This window comes from Cololabis saira, chromosome 4 (assembly GCF_033807715.1).
Source record: "Cololabis saira isolate AMF1-May2022 chromosome 4, fColSai1.1, whole genome shotgun sequence".
Lineage (NCBI taxonomy): Eukaryota > Metazoa > Chordata > Actinopteri > Beloniformes > Belonidae > Cololabis > Cololabis saira.
Window position 1 is genome coordinate 8,346,646 of NC_084590.1, and position 8,949 is coordinate 8,355,594.

Sequence of the window (8,949 nt, forward strand, 5' to 3'; positions counted from 1 at the left end):
GGCCACGTCAAGAGGCTCCGTAGATCCGGAGAGATCTACCCGGCTGTTGCACGCTGCAAGACTGTCTTTTCTTTTCAAAATAGGAACAGGAGAGAGAGCTGAGCGGCTGCCCGCTCCTGGAGGACCCCTGTAGGAACCAACTGCCGGTGGGACCCCCGCCGGACAGAGGAACCGAGCCCCAGGGTCGAGCCGAGCCGAGACGAAGCTCTCCTACGCCGGAGAGCCCCGGCAGAGACCTGATCACCCCGGAAAGGGCCCGCAGCCCGGATCCGGAGCCCGGGAGGCGTGAGGTTTATGTGTTTTTGGGCGATCAGTGTAATCTAGAACGGTTCAGAGCTAAATTTGTGTTTAATGTGTAGTTACCATATGTATATTACTGTGTAACGCCGGCAACTACTGGCATCATTGTTTGTTTGTTTTGTGGTGCCATTTTCCGCCAGTTATTCACGTTTTAAACACCGTGTTTGTCATCCCGTCTGATTGCACGTGGCGTGGCGAGGGCGCCGCCATCTTCAAATACCACAGGGTGCGCCATCTTTAAATGTTTTGGCAGGCCACGTGTGGCCCGTTGTCTGGAGACCCAGATGATCGTTTGTGAGTTTTGTATCACGTGTTTATTGTTTTGATTTCTTTTTCCATTCATGCAGTTTCATTTTTATTGTTGTTGTTTTTCTTGTTAGTTGATGGTTTTATGTTTTAACGTAGTGTGCCATCAGGGTTTACTCAATGGTGTCGCTTTTCCATCTGCTTGACACCTGGATGTGAATAAATGCTGATTGATTTTAATGAGAAGTTGTTTGTGTTGTTTTATACAAATTCTGGTCACAATGGCTGTTTGACTGAGCTAGTGCCGAACTGTAAGGCCTTCAACATTATTCACCAGTAATAACAGCCCTTACTGTTCTGGTGGAATAATCCCTAATCTCTGAGACTGATTCCTGCTGTTAAAGTTATCATTTTTCCTGGTTAAGGCCCAGGTGGTGCCCCTGCAAAATCAAGTCATTTTGATAATTCAATTTGATGAATAATCTACCTTATTAATTATTAATAATTGTTGAATAAAATTATTCTTGATAACTGAACAGCGCTACCTGTGTGGCACAACAGTCTGTGTGCCTTTTACAGACGCACACATTTTACCACTCTTTTTCAACAGAAGTGAATGCAGAGGGCGTTAACGAAGCATTTAATAAATGTTAATCAGGGCAGCTGGAAAAACACAATCCTCCAGTCAAGACGCCGACTGGAGACAGAGATTCCTGTCTGATGAGCAGCAGTTCAGGTGTTTGTGCTGCAAACATCCCCACCTTCAAGTAAAGCACAAGTTTCCTCGTGTTTTGCCCTATTTTCCCTCTCGCTCGCTCCTGCTTCATGATTACTTTAGAACGACATGTTGAACTCTCCCCTACTGTAGCTCTGCAAGAACCAGCCTGAACGCACATCCCTCTGATTGGTTAGAGCGGTCAGATTAAAGGTCTCTTTTCTCTCCTCCGGCTCACAGTAGCGCATATGCACTACTGTGCAAATGTGTGCCTACACACAGTGTTTGTTGTGCGTTTAGGGAGGAGCACCCCTGCTAAGATTATATGTGTTTGTATCTTCTAGACTAGATTACTGTAATGTGTTATTAGCAGGATGTACAAGTAATTCTCTGAATATCCTCCAGTTGATCCAAAATGCAGCAGTGCGAGTGCTGACAGGAATCAGCGAGAGAGACCACGTCTCTCCAGTGTTAGCTTCGCTCCATTGGCTCCCCGTAAAACTCAGAATCCAATTCAAAATTGTATTACTTGCATATAGAGCCTAAAACGGAATAGCTCCCAATATTTTCAAGACCTGATAGTGCCTTATGTTCCTAATAGAGCTCGTAGTTCCTAGAGTATCCAAATGTAGATTTGGAGGACGGTCTCCTGCTATCAGGAACCGTTACTATGGAAACAACCTGGGTTAAGGAGGCTGACACCACCTCCACCTTTAAAACCAAACTGAAAACGTCTCTGTTCAATAAACCTCTAGTTAGTGTAAACTCTAGTGGTTTAGGGCCAGTAGTCGTAGCTGCAGCTGCAGGACCAGACTAGAGCTGCTCAGTGGAGGTGGACTCGCTTGCAGCCTCTGCCGGCCAGTCGAGGAACTGCAACCAAACGTAGTCCATGAACCTCAACCAGGAAGTTGGATGGTTGGCGCTTGAACCTGAGTTCATATCGTTTATGCGGGGCACTTGGTCATGTGACCAGCGGGACACCGACGTCATGCCTGGCTCAAAGTGCAGCTCCGGTTGACCTTGTCTTTTTATGTAACCTTATCTTTTCGTGGGCCAAACTTTACACCCATAAATGCAAAGTAACCAAGTCCAACCCTCAAGTGGCTCCTCTGTGAAGACGTACAGCTTCACATTTGGACTTTGTCTTCCTGCAACAATAGAAAAGACACGAAAACTGTGTCTCTGAGCTCTAGATTCAAAGTCTTTTTACAGTCTGTCCATATTTGTAATTGCTTACCCAGGAGATAGTTAAGGACTGCGTGGATGGTAGTTGTTCCTCTTTGTGTGAAGCCCTCAACAGACATTTATTAAGGGACCATGGACCATGAAACCAGGGACTGCACGATGGAAGAGTTTCCCTTCAAGTGTTTGAGACGTGCAGGAACAGATCTGTTATGAAGGTGTCCAGTTAGGTTGACTGGGTTCCACCGGCTGGTCTTCCTGGACCGGACACTGACCCATGGTCACAACTGTACCCTCCAGGCTGGTCCTCCGGGACCGGACACTGGAGGGAGTGAGGGAGGGATGGATGGATGGATGGATGGGGGGAGGGACGGATAGAGGGAGGGACCGATGAAAGGATCAAGGGAGGGATGGAGGGAGGGAAGTATGCCCAACACCACCCAGTGATGTAGGGTTGCCAACTCCCTGAAAAATAAATAAGGGACACCTCATCCTCAGGGCTGGCCAACCTGGGGCCGGATTCACCAATATGTTCTTAAGAACGATCTTAAGAAATGTCTTAAGATCTAAAATTAAGAAGTTCATAAAAAAGTTCTTAAGTGCAATTCCTCAATATTTTCTTAAGAACTGGCATTTCTTACGAATTTCTTATTTTTCCTATAGAACTTAAAATATGGCTGTATCCGAAATGGCATACTAAGTACTACATGCTACATACTGCATCAGTATGTACTGCATACTAAATGAACGATTCAGTACGCCTCTCCAGCAGATCGTTCACACAGCAGTATGCAGCCAAGTACCCCACAATTATATTATATTTATATTATTATGATTATTATGATTATTATGATGATTATTATTAATTTCATTATATTCAGTCGATGCACCTGAAGCGAGACTTCACTACACCAATGCATCGCTCCACAATATTGCAGGTCTTTGTTTTTGCATGTGCAAATGTGTTGAAAAAGGTGATATTAGAGTCTTACCTTTTCACAGAAGAAATTTTAAGACAGGTCAAGGTTGTCTTCAAGTTAAGAAAAAAGTCAAGAACAAATTTGAGAACTTTTATTTCAAGAATACCATTTATTCTTAATTTTTTTCTTAAGAAGAAACTTAAGAAGAAAGTTGAAAAAATACTGAAGAACGTTTTCGGAGAATATGACTTCTCTTTTTTCTTCTTAAGAAAAAAATGACACTTAAGAAGATTTTTTTTCTTAAGAATGTTTTGTGAATCCGGCCCCTGATTGCCTTCACCCTTCCTGGCGTGGTGAATTTCTTTAGCCCCTTTTTTTTGTGAGTGAAACGAATTTTTAACTATTTGACTCGAATCTGAATTGAATTAGATGCATATTTTTGAATACCATGAACACACCGAAAACAAATTATTATCCAGCAATTCACTTTAATACAAAATAACAAAATGAACTAAATAAAATAAGTATATTTCTTAAACAGAAACCTGTCCTGCTTAACTTAAAATTGTATAAATTAATACAAAACAATATTAATTGCACATTTTTAGTGCAATAACAAAAGTGCAAACAGAAAGTCTGTAGAAAACTTTTAAACATATTTGTGCCTCAAAGGCCATGACTGTAGACTACAGTTGGAGTAAGACAGAAAAAGATAACTTATAAACTCAACAGCTCAATGCCATTTTCCATTAGCAATTTATGACTCTCACAGTAATACGGGACAAAGTCCGTCCCTTTTCAGCTCAATACGGGACCTGTACTTTAGTTTATAAATACGGGACGATTCCGTTTTTCAAGGGACGGTTGGCGACCCTAGAGTGATGAAGGTGGGGGACCCGATAGAAGGAGCTGTACGATACAGAACCCGTGCGGTTCATCCATCGATTTTTGAAAAACCTCCCGCAGTTCTTGGATTCCATGACAAATAAACTGAAACATGTCGACTGTAAATGAGCCTGGTATATATAGAAGAGTATTAGGGCCATGCAGGAGAAAAAATATTTGAGAGAGGAAGATTTTTTTTTATTGTGCACTTCGAGAAAAAAGTTGAAATGTCGAGATTCATGTTGAAATACAATTTCGAGAAAAAAGTCAAACTTTCGCCTTTTTTCTCAACATTTCGACTTTTTTTTCTCAAAATTGTACTTCAACATTAATCTCGACATTTCGACTTTTTTCTCGAGGTGTATACTGAAAAAAAAATCTTCTTCCTCTAAAATATTATTTTTATTTTTCTCCTGCCTGGCCCTAATACTCTTCCGCAGGTATACGATCAGAACTAGACCTCCCACTTTTATTTTATTTAGTTTATTTCACTGATTTTATTTTACATTAGGCTTTGGTATGTGTACAAATACGATGTTAATGCTCAGTCTGGAAAGTAATGTTTCTAAATGGGAGAGTTTTTCTTTTTTTTTTTCAATTATATTTTTATTTGTTTTTAGCATTTTAAAGACATACAGGACAAAAACAACAAAGCATAATCAAAAAAAGAATAAAAGAAGAAGTGATTACATAAAGTAAAAGGACAACTTGTCAACCAAATACATAAATAATCAAATCAAATAAGCCGTGGTCTCAGTGCATACTGTATATGTCTCTTTTTTACACAGAATCCAGGCATGGCCAGCCATGCTGGATGAATGTCAGAGCTCCATAAACTGTTGCCATATTCTCAGAAAAACATCCCCCTTATTTTTTAGAGTGTACGTGCGTTATTCCAAACGTAAAGTGTCATTCAAAGTTTGTTTAAACAGGTTAAATGTAGGGGGTCTGTGCTGGTTCCAGTTGAGTAGAATGCATTTGTTCGCTATGTAGGATATCATAGCAATCCTCTTTGTGTGTGTGGGATCCATTGTCTTGTCCAGTTCTGTACCAAAAAGGTAATGTATTGGTGTACTGTCTAGTGGGGTCTCTACAACCTTGACAGTTAAGTCATGTACTTGTACAGTCTTCCAAAAGTGCTTTAATTTTCTGCATTCGCAAAAGATGTGCATAGTTGACTGTATGCATGCTTTGCAGCGATGACATCTAGGGGATGAGTTAGGAAACATCTTACTTAGACGGAGCGGCGTGAGGTACATCCCGTGCATAAACTTATAATTCTGTTCAATTATTTTGTTACAAGACAGTGAAATAAAGACATTCTGACACATACTAGCCCACTGGTCCTCACTGAGGTCACATCTCAAATCCTTTTGCCAAATATTTTTGAGTGAGGTCATAGAAGAGCTATGATGGTCTAGAGTTTTTCTTTTTGATTGTTTCTAAACCTGCAGCAGTTTTCTTTTGGAATAACTTATATAATGAGATAGATTGGAAAAACACATGGGTCTTGTCAAGAAAATGTATTATTACAAACAAAGTAAGAGAAGTTACTTTTAAAATACTTTGTATATGCTGTACAGTCAAGACCAATCTTGTTAAATATAAGATAAACATTGACACACTCTTTTTGTGGTAATGTGGATCTCACTTATTCTGGAATTGCACATATACTCATATTCTCTGGATTGACCTTAATCATTTTATAAATTCTAAAGTTGATTCTTCCTTTAAGTTGAGCATTCAACATGTACTATTTGGTGTATCAAAAAATGATATGACAAGCCCAGACAAAGTATATTGATCAACCTTTTCTTAATTATTTCTAAATATCCTATTAATTGTACTATTTCTTGATTTCACTATTCAAATGCACCTTAACCTTTTTTATATTTTTATATTATTTATATTTCTTATATTCTTATATTTCTTATTGTTTGCACTGTCTTGCACTGGAGAGGTGATGCTGCTTTTAACCTCACTCTACCCATGTATATTGACAAGAAAGTATTCTATTCTTTCTATTCTATTCTAAATTTGCTAGCCAACGTCCAAATATAATTGTTCTCAAAGCTATTTTAATATCATATTCAGACAGTCCTAAACAGAGCATAAACCCCAAAGCGGTTAAAACGAGAAGCTTATGTGAAAAATATAATATTTCCTGATTTTTTTTTCCTCCTTAAACCTCAAGCCTTCTATTTTATTTTGATGTATAATTTACTGTCCTTAATTTGTAACTGCATTTTATCCTGAAGTTTTGTACCTTTTCTGTATATATCTGCAGTACTGGAGTTGAGGGGGGATGAGGGGGGACGGCATCCCCCTCTGAAATAAAAACGGTCCAAATCACCCCCCCTGTAAAACTGCCATCCCCCCTTTCCATCCCTTATGTCATTTCATCAATGAATGTGGTTTTACTGCTATTTCAACATTTAGTCATCACCAGAAAAATAACACCAGAAAAATAACTTATTTGACAATTTTCACCTGTTTCAAGTAAAATTTCACTTGAAATAAGTAGGAAAATCTGCCAGTGGGACAAGATTTATCTTCTCATTACAAGCAAAAAAATCTTGTTCCACTGGCAGATTTTTCTACTTATTTCAAGTGAAAATCTACTTGAAACAGGTGAAAATTGTTGTTTTTTCCAGTGATGAGTCTTGTTTTAAGTGTAATGAGATTTTTTTTACTAAAATGAGACATTTTAACTAGAAATAAGACACATATTCTTGTTAAGATTGTGAGTTTTTGCAGTGATCCATGTTACTTATCCTGTGAAGGACAGAGACATATTGATAAGTTCAGAAAAGTGTTTTTTATTGTTGTGTTTTGATGTATTTGATGTAAGCCCAGTGGATATTTAAAGCTTACAGAAGTCTGCATTTAACTGCTGCTATGTCATTCCTGCAGTATTTCTGCAGGTGTTTTGGTCACTGCTATTATTTGTAATATACAGGACTGTCTCAGAAAATTAGAATATTGTGATAAAGTTCTTTATTTTCTGTAATGCAATTAAAAAAACTAAAATGTCATACATTCTGGATTCATTGCAAATCAACTGAAATATTGCAAGCCTTTTATTATTTTAATATTGCTGATTATGGTTTACAGCATAACCCGGTTTTCTCCGGGTACTCCGGTTTCCTCCCACCGTCCAAAAACATGCATGCTAGGTAAATTGATCATTCTAAATTGCCTGTAGGTGTGAGTGTGAGTGTGTCTGGTTGTTTGTCTGTATATCTGGCCCTGCGATGGATTGGCGACCTGTCCAGGGTGTGTTACAACCAAAAACGTAATAATGGCCAATAACGTAATAACTGCCAATAACGTAATAATTTTGGCCATTTCAAATGTAATAAAGCCAATAGTGTAATAATGTGCCAATAATGTAATAAAACTTTTGAGCCAATAACGTAATAACTTTTTGCCGATAATGTAATAAGGCATTACATTATTGGCTGGTTATTACGTTATTGGCCTGGCATTAAAAAAAACCTTTCAAAATGTAATAACTGGTGCTGATAATGGAATAACACATAAAACTGACAGCAGCTCTTGGAAATAAAGGGTTTTTTTTGCAGTTTTTGGGCAGTTAGTGGATGACATATAGTCGCCATATTTATTCATCCAAGATATGTCTCTCTCTCTCTCTCTCTCTCTCTCTCTCTCTCTCTCTCTCTCTCTCTCTCTCATAATTGTGTGGTCTTTCCCCTCTTTAGCCAAATAGATATTCATAGATGTTCTTGTCTAAACAGGCAATTTTTCATGTGTACCATGCATATACCATAAAATCAGTGTCTCGTTGAGGGTGTTGAGGTGTCAAATGAATTCACCATATATTTTCCTGGACTTGCATTATTATTTATTTCCAATCCCAAAATCTGAACTGCAGTGTACAATACATAGGATAGAACATGAACAATCAAAATTAAATTAAAACTGTTCCTTCTCAAATGAAAAGTAGCTTTCACTCATATTCACAAAATATGGAGCAATACAAACATCTACACAGCTGCTTTATCATTACTGTAAAAAAAAACAAAAAACAACAACAACAACTTTAAAACGTCACTTTAGCCAACATGGGGCCTGTAAGCTCAATGTGTTGATGTAGTTTTTAATTTTCAAACATCAAAAATAAAGTTAGACATATGAACCCTGCAGAGCATTAATTTTAGATCTCCAACAGCTGGTTTCAGTAGTGATCTATTTGTTGACTGGTTAACTCTCTTCTCTCTTCTTCTTCTTGTTTTTATTATTGTTTATTTACAATCAAAAAATCTGAACTGCAATATATAATATACATAAAAAATAAATAAAAACTGTTCCTCCTTGTTACAACCAAAAACGTAATAACGGCCAATAGCGTAATAACTGCCAATAATGTAATAAAACTTACATTATTGGCACATTATTACACTATTGGCTTTATTACATTTGAAATGGCCAAAATTATTACGTTATTGGCAGTTATTACGTTATTGGCCGTTATTACGTTTTTGGTTGTAACAGGGTGTAACCCCTGCCTCTCGCCTGAAAATAGCTGGGATAGGCTCCAGCAGACCCCCGTGACCCTGCAAAGGATAAAGCGGGTATAGATAATGGATGGATGGATGATTATGGTTTACGGTTTAAGATTAAGATTCCCAGAATATTCTAATTTTTTGAGATAGGATATTTGAGTTTTCTTAAGCTGTA

At 38.1% G+C, this 8,949-nt stretch overlaps 1 protein-coding gene across 1 annotated transcript in view; it reads left to right on the plus strand.

Moving 5' to 3' along the window:
* pxylp1 (2-phosphoxylose phosphatase 1) overlaps nt 1-8,949 on the plus strand; it is a 417,866-nt gene that overhangs the window by 120,884 nt on the left and 288,033 nt on the right. The gene's annotated exons all lie outside the window — the stretch shown is intronic.